The following is a 17,497-nucleotide window of genomic DNA, read 5'->3' as shown; positions in this document are numbered from 1 at the left end:
CCGGGAGTTGGTTACTGCTGCAGCTGTCAGAATGGAGTGCTCCCATCCACAGCGCAGCCTCAGCCCAGCAGTGGGTAGGAAGGGAGCTCACCAGCAACCAGCTGCTTGGCAACTCTGGGCCTAAAGTTGGGGTTAGAGTGGGATGAAGGAGCTGCCCTGGCACCAATTTATCAGAGGTGCTAAAACATCCCCGGAAATGTGAGAGGGAGAAAACTAGATTTATCAGGATATCTCTTCAGGAAAGTCTCTTGCGTGATTGAATGGTATGCTTCCTTCTGGCAGTTTTACTGATCATGAAAAAGTAAGAAAAATAAATAAATAAAAAGAAAGAAATGCTTCGATAAGCCCCTTGAGGGCAGGTGTGCGTGTGTGTGTGTGTGTGTGTGTGTGTGTGTTTGGGGTGAGAGTAGGGTATCCTAAATGCAGGTTTGAATAGCAACACATGGTCACCAAAAAGCCTTTAGCCTTCAAAGAAGACAGTCTGGTTTTCTTGCCGGATTTTCATTTTGCTGAGTGGTGTAGCCAGTGTGAGGTCAGAGCTGAACTTTACTGATCCTGGACAGGAAGCTGAGCTGACTACTGCTCTCAGGAGCCTCCTCTTCCACCATTCCTCCAGGAAGAGATCACCCTCTCTTCATTCAAGTGTGAGATATTGAAAGAAAATCCGTTTAAGCAAGTGTCAGACTTTTACTCTGCCTCAGGTATCTTAATTCAGCTCTGTCTGTGGGACCTTAATCTCAAATCTCAGAAACCCCATCTTACTAACTCCACCTCGTCGGCTCTGCAAATCACTACCTCCCCATATCCTGTGGGACTGCTCCTCTAATCAGAATCTGGAGAGGTTGTCTGGGTGGAGCTCCTGGTGTGTCCCTGTAGCCAGTTAGACATTGGTTGATACAATTTTGCTGCTTGTAACAGCTAGTGACTGGACTAGCTGAACTTACTTGGTTTGTTCCTCTATTTCAGAGTAATTCAAATAAAACTTTCTAGTAATTAGTATATGTGATATACATGTGTAGATTATCACAGTTCATGCCTTTCACCAAACACTTTTATGCCTCTGTGCCTTTGTTCCTCCCATCTTCTATCCCTCAAATATCTTTCTTTTTCTAATGAAATACTTCTCATCCTTCAGGGCTCAATTCAAGCGCCTCTTTCTCTATGAAGCTTGCCCCTATCCTCTAAGTCATAATTAGTCAATCCGTCTTCTACTACATTCTCAGACTGCATTATTAGTATTTCTTCCTACCAGGAATTATAGGCAATAGTCTCTACGTATTTACTTATTTATTTTTCGAGAGGGGTCTTGTTCTGTTGCCCAAGCTGGAGCTAATGCAGTGGTATAATCCTAGCTCACTGCAGCCTCGATCTCCAGGGCTCAAGCAACCTTCCTACCTCAGCCTCCCAAGTAGCCGGGACTACAGGTGCACGCCACCACACCAGACTAATTTTAAATTATTTTTTGTAGAGGCGAGGGCTCGCTTTCTTGCCCAGGCTGGTCTTGAACTCCTTGGCCTCAAGCAGTCCTCCCCCATCAGCCTTCCAAAGTGCTAGGATTACAGTCATGACCCACCATGCCCAGCTGACCATTTCATATTCATATCCATTGTATCTGGCAGGTAATGATTCTTTTTTTAATTTCTTTTTTTTAAATCCACAAATTATAATTGTATATATTTAGAAAGTATAGTGCAATGTTATGATATGTGTATTCAACATAGAATAAGTAAATCAAGCTAATTAGCCTACCTGTCACCTCATATATTTGTCATTGTTGTGGTAAGAACATTTCAAATTTATTCCCTTAGTAATTTTGAAATATACGATATATTAACTAAAGTCAGCCTGTTATGCAATAGATCTCAAAAATGTATTCCTCCTGTCTTACTGAAAAGTGTACCCTTTGACCAACATGTCTCCATTCCACCCCCTCACCCATCCACCCCCAGCCTCTGGAAACCATCATTCTACTCTTGACTTCCATGAGTTTGACTATTTAGATTCCACATATAAGTGAGCTCATGTAGTATTTGCTGTTTGGTGCTGGCTTACTTCTCTGAGCATAATATCCTATGATCCTAGAGTGCTGGACTTGAAGCCTCAGAATAAACATGGCATATCTCCTTATAGTAGCAATTTTACTCTTTATATTAGCAATTTTACTTTTTATACTAACAATTTTACTTAATTTTCAGCAATTAAAAAATTATCAAATATTTTTAATGTTCAGATATTTTATGGAGGGGAGTGCAAAATTAGCTGGACTTTTAAAGATAACTACATTTAGGCCGGGCGCGGTGGCTCAAGCCTGTAATCCCAGCACTTTGGGAGGCCGAGACGGGTGGATCACAAGGTCAGGAGATCGAGACCATCCTGGCTAACATGGTGAAACCCCGTCTCTACTAAAAATACAAAAAACTAGCCGGGCGCGGTGGCGGGCGCCTGTAGTCCCAGCTACTCGGGAGGCTGAGGCAGGAGAATGGCGTAAACCCGGGAGGCGGAGCTTGCAGTGAGCTGAGATCTGGCCACTGCACTCCAGCCTGGGCGACAGAGCAAGACTCCGTCTCAAAAAAAAAAAAAAAAAAGATAACTACATTTAAATCATTTGTTCACATTCCTCTGACATGGGAACTATTTGCAGTGGGCACTCAACACAAGTTTGAGTTGAATTTAATTTCAGGAGATGTTTATAATCAATTATTTCTTTCCCTAAAAAAACCCCACAGAACTTTATTTATTCATATTAACAGCAAGAAGACCATTCTTTTTTTAAAAAAATTAATGAGTTAGAAAAGGCAAACTGGAAAAATCAATGTTATTTCACCTAAATTGTAAATTTTGGCTTAACAAAGCTCACTATTTAAACACGTCTGAGAAACCTTTCAGAGCACTACCCTTTGGCAAAGACCAAATGATTCTTTGTATTTAAAAAATTTTTTATAAGATACATTATACACGTAAAATAGCATATGCAATACATGTACAGTTTACTTTTCCAAGTCTTTACAGTATCTGATAAGTAAAAAATTTAACTGAATAATAAATAATAAGTATTTATCCAGTGAAATATCCTTGAGACTTTATGAAGCCACTGCCAAGAAGTAGAGCATAAAACTAATATTTTCCTTTTTTTTTAAGTATATCAGGTTAAGTACAGCCAAATAGAAATGAATCAGCTATGATGTTGTCTGCAAGCCTTGCTTTATACTACATTGCTTTCAAATCTCAATTATAAAAGCAATACATGCTTAATGTAGAGATGTTAAAAGCCTGACCCACTGGACCCTTTTTTTCTTTCCTGCTCATTGTAGGTGGAAGGGTCAATGGGAAGTCACATGGCCCATCTGGAGCGCCTGGAAGACAGCAGAGGGCATGACAATGGCTAAATCAGGAGCGAGCGATCCACCTTGAGTGACTGACACTAGCTAATCTGTGCATGGGACTTACTGCAGCCAAGGAGTCAATGTGCTGCCCAAATTTTGTGTTTGACATATACCCCTTTTATCTCATACAGTTTCAGAACTTTATTCTCCCAACTTCCTTTGTAAAAGCAATGACTTTGCAATCAATTCCATTTTATTTTAGCAATATATATATTTTCAATAATATATCATTTAGTCAATGATCCCCTCCAAAATCAGAATCAAATAGTCTTATCTACTTTTTATACCTTATTCCGTCATCCAAATTATTATTCCCATGATGATATATTCAGCCATGCACTAATATAGACTTTCTGCCTACCGATGAAAGTCTTGATCAAAATCATTCCGTGACTCCTGAAGTTCAAATGTCCTAAACCAGCGGACAAACCCCTTTGAGTTCTGGCTTCTGCCCAGCTCTGCAGACTCACCTTTAGTCGCTCCCATACACACCGGGCTCCTATCACAAAGACAGTCATGGTTCCCCATCGATTCTAGCTTCTGGGGCTGTTCCCTCTGCGGACACCCTTCCCCTGCACCAGGCTAGTTGTCAAACTCCTAATGTCCTTCAAAATTTTGTGCAAATGTCATTCTTCCCTGTCTTTCTTGATATGTCCCAGGAGAGTTAAGCCCTGTTTTTCTGTGCTGTGGTATAGCATCTTGTCTACATTTCCATTATAGTATTTCTATCAAACTATACATTTAAAAGTCTCACTTCTACAAGATCAGGGGTCCATACTCTCAAGGTTTTCACGAATCCTCTAAATTATAGGCAAAATTGTACAGGTTCATTTTCTTCTTGGGAAAGAGTTCAGAGCTCACAGCAGTCTCTCAAAGGAGTCTATAATTACTCTCTCAAAAATAAACTTAGAACCACCGCACTAGATTGTGAGTCCCTGGGAAACAGAGAGTGAGTTCTAGAGTTCTTTGTGTCTCTGCAGATAGATGCCTAATGTTAGCTGAATGAGCATTTCAGTTATTGTGTAGAGGTAGATGCTTATTCTAGTAAAGATATATAGTAAATTCAGCCTCCTCTGTTTTTTGATTTAAGTAGATAGAAAGTGTGATTCTGTGAAAAGTGTGAATATCTTTCATACATTCAAGTGTGATACTGTGAAAATCCTTCCATATCTTTCTCTTGCCAACTGTACGATGAAAAGTACACTGGGTTGAGCCAGGTGTGGTGGCTCAAGCCTGTAATCCCAGCACTTTGGGATGCTGAGGCGGATGGACCACTAGGTCAGGAGTTTGAGACCAGCCTGACCAATATGATGAAACCCCATCTCTACTGAAAATACAAAAATTAGCAGGGTGTGGTGGTGTGTGCCTGTAGTCCCAGCTACTCGGGAGGCTGAGGCAGAAGAATCACTTGAATCCGGGAGATGGAGGTTGCAGTGAGCCAAGATTGTGCCACTGCACTCCAGCCTGGGTGACAGAGCGAGACTCAGTCTCAAAAAAAGAAAATTACACTAGGCAAAAAGAAAGATATGGAAGGATTTATACCAAACTACTAACAGTGGTTATGCTTGGAAAGAGGAATGGGGTTAGGGGTAGGACGGGCTTTTAAATCTTACTTAAACTCTTCTGTCATGATCACGTTTGTATTTTATTTTACAATGAGCACTTTTGGGTTTTGAAATTTAAAATAATGTTTTAAATTATGAGACTTTTTTCTTAAGTGTGTCAGACATCTAGCTTCCAATCCCAGCTCTGCTACTTACTTCGTTTTATGACTTGGGAAAGTTAATCTACCTAAGCCTATGCTCCCTCAACTGTCAAGTGGGCATAATAGTTACCTAGCCCACATGGTTATTAAGTGACAAAGCCCGGCATGAAGTAGGAACTCAGAATACATCACTACAATGGAAAGTAAATGTCATCTGTTTTTCGCAATCATCAAAGACATCCAAAATAGAACTTAATTAAAACATAGTATGACTGAGCGCAGTGGCTCACACCTGTAATCCCAGCACTTTCGGAGGCCAAGGCAGGCGGATCACTTGAGGTCAGGAGTTCAAGACCAGCCCGGCCAACACGGTGAAACCCTGTCTCTATAAAATTTCAAAAATTAGCTGGGCATGGTGGCGTGAGCCTGTAATCCCAGCTACTCGGGAGGCTGAGGCAGGAGGATTGCTTAAACCTGGAAGGCAGAGGTTGCAGTGAGCTGAGATCACACCACTGCACTCCTGGGCGACAGAGCAAGACTCTGTATAAACAAAACAAAACAAACAAACAAACAAACAAAAACATAGTTCATTCTTGTCTCAATGCTATAAGCATTCATATATGCAATCAAGTCTGATGAAACACAGCTGGTTTAGAAGGTGGCTATTTGCCCTTACTGCTAGCTAATTAAGTAATCTCACAATTTGTTTATTTGATGGTTATCAAACCAAGAAGTGTTATAAAATTCTACAAAGAAATTTATAATACTTCTGCTTCAAGAATGATCACTGGTTTAAGCTAAGCTCTCAGTTTGCCTGTGTTCTTATTAGAAAACAGTTCTTTACAATTTTCACTCACCTCGTGCCCTGTCTCCACTGGGAGACATCACAGCATGTTTTTTGAAGTCTTCTTCTTGTTTTCTCTAGAAGTTCTGTAAAAAAACAAAATGCCATTAATAATGATAGCTGCCTTGCATTTTATCCCATCATTTTTTTTCCTATAATTTGTAATTAAAAGTTCTCATTATATATGCAATTCACTGTTGTTATAAATTTCTAATAGGTAAAAAACATATACAGTAAAAAAGTAAAAGTCTTCGTTTCTTTTAGTCTTTTAATTTTTAAGTCACTTGGTATTGAGTAAGTACAATCACCTCAGTATTCATATGTTTGGGGGACTATTAAAAATAAATTTCTATGTATTTAAAAACATAGCTAGAGAACTCCAACATGGCTTGGGGGCATTGCTGAATCAGAAGAGTTCAAAGCAGTTGATGCGACCTTAAAATATTGAAAGCCACAAATCTAGAGTCTTTTCTAATATTCCACATTAAATCACCTACTTCAAGTGACAAGTGAAATGTGTTTGTAATAGGTTTTTCTTTAGGGGCCAATCGAAGTGATCTATACTCAAAATTAAGAACAAATCTATTTAGAAAACATTCTGTGATTTATATAATTTGTGCTGCAGTACAGGCAGTTTGGCCAATTCACCGAATCTTCCTGGACTTCGGTTTCCTGACCTGTATGATTGGCTTAGTAATAGTAATACTCGCCTCACAGCGTGGATGTGAAGAGTCAGGGACCTGAAGCCCAGAGGGAGGGAGACTGGGATGTGGAGTGCGGGGAGGGGCAAAGCCTTACTTGGTCACCTTTTGTCATTTTATCAAGAGGCCTTTATCCTGGGTGAATCTGTTTATTCCCAGCTTGGCTTGCTCTTTTTTTCCTTTAACTTAACAGATTTTTTTTTCTTAAAAGATTACTTTTGTACATAATGCTGTACTTTGTCTAAAGGAATATAAGAGGCCATGTAAGGCCGGATACTGGCTCTGACAGACACTGCTAGTTGCCATCCAGGATTCGTTCTCTCTTCTCTCTTTTTTTTTTTGGAAACCCAGTTGAAACACTGTATTCCCCCTCTTCCTCACAGCTAGTGTAACCATGAGTCTAGATTTCTACCCATGCAATACAAGGAGAAACACTGAGTGACCACTGGGAAGTTTCCTAAAAGGGAGAACACACCTTTTTTCCCCATTCTTCATTCTTGCTGGCTGAACACCAGTGAGATAGGTGGAGACCTAGCAACCTTCTTGGACCAAGAGTTGATATACTAAGGATGGCAGAAGAGCAAGATGAGAGGAACCTGGGTGCCTCACACCAAGGAACTCATCTAACAACACTGGACTGCCTACCTTTGTGGGGTTGTTTGTTTGTATGTTTGTTTGTTTTTAATGTAAGAGAGAAATACACTTCTAGCTTGTTTAAGCCCCTATTCTTCCCCCCAGCCCCCTAACCCCGGCATATACAGATTAACCCAATCCTTACTGATATGCTGGTCTTCTAGGAAGCTATCCAGAGCCCAAAAGCAAAAATTTTTTTTTTTAAATAAAAGGCAGGTTTTCCCTCTGAAGCCCAGGCTGGAGTGCAGTGGTGTGATCGTGGCTCACTGCAGCCTCAACCTCCCGGGCTCAAGCAATCCTCCTGCCTCAGCCTCTGAGTAGCTGGAACTACAGGTGCATGCCAACATGCCTGGCTAATTTTTTGTTTTTGTTTTTTGTTTTTGGTAGAGATGGGGTTTTGCCATGTTGCCCAGGCTGGTCTTGAATTCCTGGGCTCAAGTGATCCCAGTGTCTCGGCCTCCTAAAGTGTTGGGATCACAGATATGAGTCAGCCTGGCAAGAACGATTTTTAATTCTGGAAAGTTTTCTTATATTTCCTTGGAGCCTACATGTGCTTTCTGCTAATTAACAACAAAGTCTTCAGTCTTCAGACTTCAGAAGTCTTCACTCCAGCCCTTGTTTGTGCCCTGTCTCCCTTGAATTGCCTACATTTTAGATACTACTCACTCATTTGAGCTCCTCAGATAGAAACCTGGAAAACGAGGCAACTCGATCGGGAAAAAAAGAAGAAAGTTTGCCTAAAATTAAGTTTTTAGGGGTTTAAACAGAGTTCACATGCATTCAACAAGTATTTAATAAGCATATACCATATAAAAGGCATTGTACCAGGTGTTGGGAGAAATGCAAGGATGTCATTGTTTCTGCTTCCAGTCTAGTAGGGAAGACGAGACACACAAATAACTGTAACATGTCATGGATTGTGACAAATGAAAAAGAAAAGTGTAAAATGCCTAAAATTTTCAGAGAAAAGATGTATTCCCTTGTGGGGATTAGAGAAAGCTTCATTAAGAAGATAGGATTTGAGCCAGGCTTTGCACGATATGTAGAAATGGTCAAAAGGGGATCACCAGAGGGGCCAGGCACAGTAGCTCACACCTGTAATTCCAGCATTTTAGGAGGCTGAGGCAGGTGGATCGCTTGAGCTCAGGAGTTCGAGGCCAGCCTTGCCAACATGCTGAAACTCTGTCTCTACTAAAAATACAAAAACATAGTGGTGGGTCCCCGCTCTCAGGAGGCTGAGGCAGGAGAATTGCTTGAACCCAGGAGGCAGAGGTTGCAGTGAGCCGAGACTATGACACTGCACTCCAGCCTGGCAACAGGGTGAGACCCTGTCTCAAAAAAAAAAAAAAAAGGATTACCAGAGGAACAAAGCACAAGGCCTAGGTGGACTTAGGAACCCTAGGGAGCAAGGCAGGTAGAGTAAAAGGTGAGGTTAGACAGGTAGATTGGGGGCAGATAGAGGGCCTTAAATCTCTTCTTTGGAGCTTGCTCTGCAGTGGAGAGAATAAGTCATTGAAAATGTTTAAGCAGTGGTATAACAAGATCACATATCTCTGGTAAGAAGATGACTTTGTGGCATGGTAGAGGAAAGAGCAGCTGCAGAGAGGCCAGTGAGCAGGCACCTTTAATAACCCAAGTAAAAGATGATGATGACCTGAATTAGGGAAGTGACTCTTAGAAAGGAAAGGAGGGCACAGATAGAAGTAACATTTCAAAGGTTGCTCCATGAGCCAAACGTATGCTTCACCCAAGAAAAAGAGTTGGATAGTCACTCTCAGATTCAGAAGGAGGAAATATGTCCATAAGATAATTTTTAAAATTAATCTAAACTTATTTGAACCAGAAGACTAAAAGGAGGCTAAATATGCTATAATAATGAACTTGTTGGTTCTACAATTTTAGCAGAACCTTAACTTTTGTTTTTCCCATATGTCAGTTGGGGGTGCACTGACTAACCCTGCTACGAGATGGGGAAAGCACATTAAAAAATATCTCAAAAAAGAAATACAGCCATCCTTTCTTTCCCATTGTTCATCCTTTGCCCAGGTGTTACGGTACTTAGCAGATGTCAGTTAGGTTTTTCCCCAGTTATCTATTCACCACCGTTAGGCATCATCTCTACCCACCCCACCTACTCACACACTCCATAAGAAATCCAGTGAAAATTTATGAGGAGGAGATTTTTTAGAGAGCGTAAGAATTTTCCAGTATTTGCTTCTTTATTGCTTGCTAAAACCATGCCAACATAGCCTGGGGAAAGGTGGAAAGGGCTGGCATTGCCCCATATAAAGGAATTATATCCTCAAATCATTTGAGATAAGTAGGCCCCAAAGACAAATCCACAACAGTTACTCCCTCATTCTCAGGAAATAAATTCTAGAGATTTCTTCAAATGGATACATTTGAGAATCCGATTAGCTGCCACTTTCTCTTTTTCTGATTATTTTAGGAAGACTCAAACAGATGTTAATACTTACTACCCTGTCTTGTTGTCAATAAAGGCACAAACAGACAACAAAATAATCACGAACATACCAATCAGAAGAGTGCTTCCTATAATATTAGCATTTATGATTTGTTTTGTTCATCTTATTTGGGGCATTCAAAGTGCTTTACAAATAACATAATGAGGGTTTTTTTCCGTCCGTGACTCCCAAGGTGATTCCTGGCACTCTCTAAAGGAACAAGTGATTAGTCAAGTCCTTGGGGCCCAGCAGCAGTAATGTGATGCATGTTGGTTAAACTATGTTTCACACTCATGTAAATTGCGTGTGTGGGGGGTGGGGAATCTTCCACACTGTCCTTGAGAAGATTCGCAAGAATTATGAACTTAAAGATTCTTACATTTATAAAAATCCAAAGAGAAATATTGAACAAATCATACTCCAGTCCTAAACTCAAAATCTAAGGATCTTAACCTGTGGTCCCAGGAACAGGGTTTCAGGTCACCTGTAAATCTCCTGAAATTGTATGCAAACTTTTGTGTAATTATACCTTTTTTTTTTTTTTTTTTTTTTTTGCAGAAATGGTGGACTGGTTTCTGAAGATTCTAAAAGCAATTCTTGACACCAAAAAGGTTAAGAACTGCCGTCATTAAAGAAAAAGAAAGGAAGGAAGAGGGAGGGAGGAAGGGAGGAAAGGAGAGAGAAAGGGAAGGAGGAAGATCAGTTGATCTCTGTATCCACACTGCTTAGTTTATTAGTGGCCTGCTACATTGAAGTACACCCTTATACACAGAGAAAAGGGAAGGTAAATAAAGGGAATTAAGAAAAAGTTAACAATAAAGCCGGGCATGGTGGCTCACGCCTGTAATCCCAGCACTTTGGGAGGCTGAAGTGGGAGGACTGCTTGAGATCAGGAGTTCAAGACCAACCTGGGCAACATGACAAAACCCCATCTCTAGAAAAAATACAAACATTAGCCAGGTGTGGTGGTGTACACCTGTGGTCTCAGCTACCTGTGGGGGCTGAGGTGGGAGGATCGCTTGAGCCCAGGTGACAAACTGAGACCTTGTCTAAAAAAAGAGAAGAAAATAGGCCGGGCGCGGTGGCTCAAGCCTGTAATCCCAGCACTTTGGGAGGCCGAGACAGGCGGATCACAAGGTCAGGAGATCGAGACCATCCTGGCTAACACAGTGAAACCCCGTCTCTACTAAAAATACAAAAACTTAGCCGGGCGAGGTGGCAGGCGCCTGTAGTCCCAGCTACTCGGGAGGCTGAGGCAGGAGAATGGCGTGAACCCGGGCGGCGGAGCTTGCAGTGAGCTGAGATCCGGCCACTGCACTCCAGCCTGGGTGACAGAGCGAGACTCCGTCTCAAAAAAAAAAAAAAAAAAAAAAGAGAAGAAAATAAAAAAAAACACAATAGTATGATCATCTTCTTTCAAAAGCCTCCAAGTTTTCAAATGAGTTTAGATTGCATTTTCAGAGCCCATGGTATGAAAAATATAGACATTAATTAATTAAGTTTGTGAAAAATGTTTAGAATAAATATTAATCAAAAACTTTTTTATCTAGTATAAATTTCTGATCATTATGTTGAATCCTTCAGAAGTAGCCTTCAATGAAATAGCTATCCCGTTTACAGCAATATGATTTTGTATTAAAAGGGGCTATTAAAAATATAAAAGGGTGATATAAAGAGAGATTTCTACATATTCAGAATACTATTTCAGCATATAAAAACTCACATAATTCCAATACCAATTATAATAGAATGCTATTCTCACTTAAGTAAAGACAGTGTTTAAGTGAAACTCAGTTCTTCTCATTACATGCCAAAGCCCCATGAAGTGCTTAGAATTATGTTTCACCAATAAAGCCCCCATGTAATTAATCAGTACACATTTCCAATCAGGATGTGTTTTTTGTTCTGTACATGGAGGAGTGAATGCTGAAGATTCCTCTATTCCTTTTCTGTGTTAGAAAGGAATAAACCAATCTCCCTCTATCCCTAATCTTTTTCATTCTTTAATTATTCTTAATCCCAAAGAGGCATGTCCATGTCAGATTTATGCTGCCTAGCATCCTTTCTTTAAGACTGCTCTCAAAATTTAACTCAGCTTCAACTATATTTATTAATATGCAGAACAACTTCAGTCTCCAGTTTATTGATAACCTGCAAAGCTCAGTTAAGACAGAATATAAAAATTAAGGAAATAAATGAAGGTTTTACAAATTGTTATAACTTTTAAATAAAAGTTATTTCTTTGAATGGCTACCTTAAATAAATGTTAGCATATATCGAATTTAAATTAATACACCATATGGTAAGGATTGATGGGTTTTCATCTCTTATAAAATTGTTTCCCCTTTCAGTGCCCCTTAAAGCATATAAAAGCGCATACTTACCCCATGTTGCTTGCGGTGGTTATATCATCCTCAGATCAAGGCTTATCTGGGTTCTGAATTAACTTAAAGGTTATAAAAAGAAGCAGTAGAGAGGTTTGACTTCCCCTGAAACGAGACCGTAGTATGCTAACCAGGCTTTTAAATGATGAAAACTAGTGTCTCTTCTAATTATATAAGCTCCAGGTCAAATTCTAGCATCAACTAATCAAATAACTGAACTGCATTTAGTTTCAATGAGTAAAAGGAAGAAACCCATTTAGGAGGAATATCTTTGGTGTATTAGAAAATTGAAAAGTTGTACATTGAAAAGTTATTAATATAGCAATACAAGTTAAATATTTTAAGAGTAAAATGTATATCTTGCTGCCTTAAGTAAATTGAAAAAAATTAGGGAAAATTTAGTTTGCAGCAAAACAGATACTTTTCTATATTTTCCAGAAGTTTTTGAATTTAAATTATATGTCCTGGTCCCTGAAAACATCTTCTCACCTTATCTTAACTTGTCCAGTATTTATCTCTTCATAAATTTCCATATAATAATAATATTTAATTCTAAAGCCATGCCAGCTAATGTTAAGCAACATATGCAAAAATGTCCAATTCTTAAAATCTATCTTTGAAAACTTACAAATAGGGTGTTTTGAAATTAACCATAAAGCTATTATTATGAGAAACTAACAAAAATGCCATTTTTATTTTAACATTTTAGAAGACATTGCAACCCAAATTTGTGCCAGTACAGCAAAAAATAAAAATATACATTTTTTGGCAATGATATATTGCAAAATACAAATATTCAGAAGATTTTGAATAGAGAAATATGACAAAGAAGTTATCTATTGGATACACTATTTTTGTCAGTTTTAGAATATAGAGTTTCAGCAAAAAACATTCAGGTCTTTATTGTAATTTTTAAAATGTAGTTGACATATACTGCTCTGGAAATGTTTAAATTATTTTATGTAAAAAGTAAAGAGATTTTCTGGACATAGAATATATGAAAACACACAGATCTACTTTTTCAGAAATTGAGACATAATTTACATATCATACATAAAATTTGTCCCTGTAAAGTGAACAATTCAGTGGTTTTTAGTATATTTTCAAGACTGTGCAACCATCACCACTGTCTAATTCTAGAAACCTCATGCCTCCCAATTCCTTCCTCCCCTGGCAACCACTAATCTATTTTCTGTCTCTGAGGATTTGCCTATTCAGAGCATTTCACATAAATGGAATCATACAATATGTGGCCTTTTGTGACTGGCTCCTTTTACTTAGTACAATGTTTGTTTGTTTGTTTGTTTGTTGTTTTTGAGATGAGGTTTGGCTCTGTCATGCAGCCTAGAGTGCAGTGGCACGATCTTGGTTCACTGCAACCTCTGCCTCCTGGGCTTAAGCCGTCCTCCCAAGTAGCTGGGACTATAGGCATGTGCCACCACACCTGGCTAATTTTTGTATTTTTTGTAGAGATGGGATTTTGCCATGTTGCCCAGGCTGGTCTCAAACTGGACTCAAGCGATCCACACACCACACACCTTGGCATCCCAAAGTGCTGGGATTACAGGATGAGCCACTCTGTCTGGCCAGTACAATGTTTTTGAAGTTCATCCATGTTGTAGTATCAGTACTTCATTTTTTATGGTTGAATAATATTCCATTATGTGGACATTTTGTTTATACATTCATTAGTTGATGGACATTTGGATTGTTTCCAGTTGGGGCTATTATAAATGTCTTAGTCCATTTGAACTGCTGTGAGAAAATACCTTAGACAAGGTAATTTGTAAACAACAGAAATGTATTGCTCACAGTTCTGGAGGCTGTTAAGTCCAAGATCAAGGCACTAGCAGATTTAGTGTCTGGTAAGGACTTGCTCTCTTCTTCAAAGATGGCACCTTCTTGCAGCATTCTCTTGTGACAGAAGAAGCAAGCAATCTCCTTCACATCTCTTTTATAAGGGCATTAATCCCATCTATGAGGGCTCTGTCCTTATAACCTAATTACCTCCTAAAGGCCTCAACTCTCAATATTACCACAGTAGAGATTAGGTTTTTGTTGTTGTTGTTGTTGTTTTTAGACAGAGTCTCGCTCTGTTGCCCCCACTGGAGTGCAGTGGCACCATCTTGGCTCACTGCAGATTCTACCTCCCAGTTTCAAGCGATTATTGTGCCTCAGCCTCCCGAGTAGCTGGGATTGCAGGCGCACACCACCATGCCTGGCTAATTTTTGTATTTTTAGTGGAGAAGAGGTTTCACCAGGTTGGCCAGGCTGGTCTCAAACTCCTGACCTCAAATGATGCACCCACCTTAGCCTCCCAAAGTACTGGGATTACAGGCATGAGGAAATTAGGTTTAAACATGAATTTTGGAGGGACACATTCAGACTATAGCAATGAATAATGTTGCTATGAACATTTGTGTACAAGTTGATTCCTTGCGTACATACCTAGGAACTGCTGAGTCATGTAGTAACTCTATGTCTAATATTTTGAGGAACTGTATTCCACAGCAGCTGCACCATTTTATATTCCCACCGCAAATGCATGAGGGCTCCAATTTCCCCACATCATTGCCAATCTTTGTATTGTCTGGTTTTTTTTAAATTTTTATTATTTTTTTAATATAGCCATCCCACCAAATAATGCATGTCCTCACTTAAAAGTGGGAGCTGAACAATGAGAACACATGGACACAGGGAGGAGAACAACACACATTGGGGCCTGTTGCGGGAGCAGGGGAAGGGAGAGTATCAGGAAAAATAGCTAATGCTTGCTGGGCTTAATACCTAGGTGATGGGTTGATAAGTGCAGCAAACCACCATGGCACACATTTAGCTATGTAATAAACCTACATATCCTGTACATGTACCCCAGAACTTAAAATAAAATAAAATAATAAAATAAAAATAGCTATCCCAGTTGATGTGAAGTGGTATCTCATGGTGGGTTTGTGGGTTTAAAGTGCATTTCCCTTAAGAGTAAGTATATTAAGCATTTTTTTGTTTACTTATTGGCCATTTGTATATCTTCTTCAGAGAAACATCTATTCAAATTCTTTGCCCTTTTTTTTTTTTTTTGAGATGGGCGTCTCGCTCTGTCACCCAGGCTGGAGTGCAATGGTGTGATCTCAGCTCACTGCAACCTCCGCTTCCCATGTTTAAGCGATTCTCCTGCCTCAGCCTCCCGAGCAGCTGGGATTACAGGTGCCCGCCTTCACGCCCAGCTAGTTTTTGTATTTTTAGTAGAGATGGGGTTTCACCATGTTGGCCAGGCTGGTCTTGAATTCCTGATCTCAGGTGATCCACCTGCCTCAGCCTCTCTAAGTGCTGGGATTACAGGTGTGAGCCACTGCCCCCCGCTTCTTTGCCCATTTTAAAAACTGGGTTTAAAAAAAATTTTTTTTTACTGTTGGTTGTAAAAGTTCTTTATAAATTTTGGAAATTAGACTTTTTATCAGTGTCATAATTTTTATTGCTATGGTTTCTGGAAATCTGGAGGTAGCAGTGAGCTCAACCAGTGGGGTGGGGGTGAGAGAGAGGACCACAGGACTATGCCTTTATTAAGGTCCATGGATGTTATCCCTTAGGCTTTCCCTCTGGGGTTGTGGATTGGCTAGTTTAAAGAAAACACGTGGAAAGAGGGAACTTATTTTTGCATGACTTATGTTGACCTTTAGGTTTTATCATGGTCAGCACCTGTGAGATGTGTTGGGTTTGGGTCAGCAGGGTAAGGAACAAGTGGGCTGTATTGCAAACAACTACAAGGGGAAGGAAAGTTTTAACTAGGCCAACAGTAATGGGATATGACTGGACGTCAGACAACTTATGTCAGGCCTAAAAATGGATGCTGAGGCAGCGGCTATATTAAGCAAATTTCTGACAATCAGATATGATTTGCAAGTATTTTATCCCATTGTGAGGATGGTATTTTCATTTTCTTGATAGTCTCCTTTAATGTATACTTTTTTAAAGATAGAAGTAACAAGAAAGCATCCTTGCCTTGTTCCCAATCTTAAGAGTAAAAGCTTTTCAATTTTTCACTGTTGAGTATGATATTAGCTGCAGGCTTTTTATATATGACCTCTGTTATGCTTAGGTAATTTCCTTCTATTCCTAATTTGTTAAGAGGTTTTTTTTAAATAATGAACAGGTGCTCAATTTTGTCAAATGCTTTTTCTGCATCTGTTGAGCAGATTATGTGATTTTAATCCTTTATTCTGTTAATGTGGAATATCACATTAGTTGATTTTCATATGTTGAACTATCCTTGCATCCCAAGGATAAATCTCACTTGGTCATGGTATATGACCCTTTCCAAATGTTGTTGGAAACAGGGGAAAATCTTCATGACATGGGTCTTCACAATGATTTCATGGATAATGACACCAAAAGCACAGGCAACAAAACAAAAAGTAAACAAGTGGGACTACATCAAACCAAAATCTTCTGCACAGCAAAGGAAACAATCAACAGAGTGAAAAGGTAACAACCTACAGAATGGGTGAAAATATCTGCAAATCATATATCAGATCAGGATTTAATCTGTAAAATATATAAGGAATTCTTACAACTCAATGGTAACAAAAAATTAATAACCTGATTTAAAAATGGGTTAGGAACTGAATAGACATTTTTCCAAAGAAGACATATAAATGGTCAATACGTATTTGGAAAAATGCTCAATGTCACTAATCATCAGAGAAATAGAAATCAAAACCACCATGAGATATCACCTTATACCAGACAGCATGGCTATCACCAAAAACAAAAAACAAATGCTAAGGAAGTGGATAAATTGAACCCTTGCTGTTTTGTCTCTCCAAATCCTCAAATCCTTGGCTGGAATTACCCCAAAAGCAGTGGCAGGGGGATTTCCCACAAGGGAGTCTCCAACTGTCCTGAGATAGGGCTGGCTGGAATACCAAAGAAAAAAACTCTAAGCTCTAGGGTGATCAGTCCAAAGAATGTATTAGGGAAACTTCCGTACAGAGTGCTGCAGCAATCGCTGAGACAGAAAAGGAATGTTATACCCAGGTATGTCTGCAGCAAGGGGATCAGAGTCTGGAGTTTCTATGACAGTTTGAGAAATTTGGCTCAAGGCTGGGGGCCAGTTTCAGTGTTTTGAGCAACAACCCAAATACCTTTCTCATTGCCTGGGAATGTTCAAGGCCCAGTTTGCGTTCAAGCCTGCTGAGAAAAACCTGTAGCCAGCCGGGTCACAGAGTAGTCAAAGTACTCTGTGATTTTCAGTAAGGGCAAAGAAAGAAAGTGGGAAGAACTGGATTACCATACACTTGCCCACTGTTGCTGGGAATGCAAAATGGTGCAGCTGCTATGGTAAATGCTATGGAGGTTCCTCAAGAGATTAAAAATATAACTACT

General features: G+C 39.6%; 1 protein-coding gene across 15 annotated transcripts in view; it reads right to left on the bottom strand.

The window, feature by feature from the left end:
- ARHGEF33 (Rho guanine nucleotide exchange factor 33) overlaps nucleotides 1-13,369 on the bottom strand; it is a 134,006-nt gene extending 120,637 nt beyond the window's left edge. For all 15 annotated transcript variants that reach the window (XR_002516614.2, XM_009184033.3, XM_009184034.3 and 12 more), the window contains exons 1-2: nucleotides 12,116-13,369; nucleotides 5,946-6,018 (exon numbers count right to left, since the gene is read on the bottom strand). The gene's annotated coding sequence lies outside the window, so the exon portion shown is untranslated. The remainder of the gene's footprint in view (nucleotides 1-5,945; nucleotides 6,019-12,115) is intronic.
- Between the last annotated feature and the right edge of the window lie 4,128 nt (nucleotides 13,370-17,497).

This window comes from Papio anubis, chromosome 14, assembly GCF_008728515.1.
Source record: "Papio anubis isolate 15944 chromosome 14, Panubis1.0, whole genome shotgun sequence".
NCBI lineage: Eukaryota > Metazoa > Chordata > Mammalia > Primates > Cercopithecidae > Papio > Papio anubis.
This window is presented reverse-complemented; position numbering and strand designations above follow the sequence as displayed.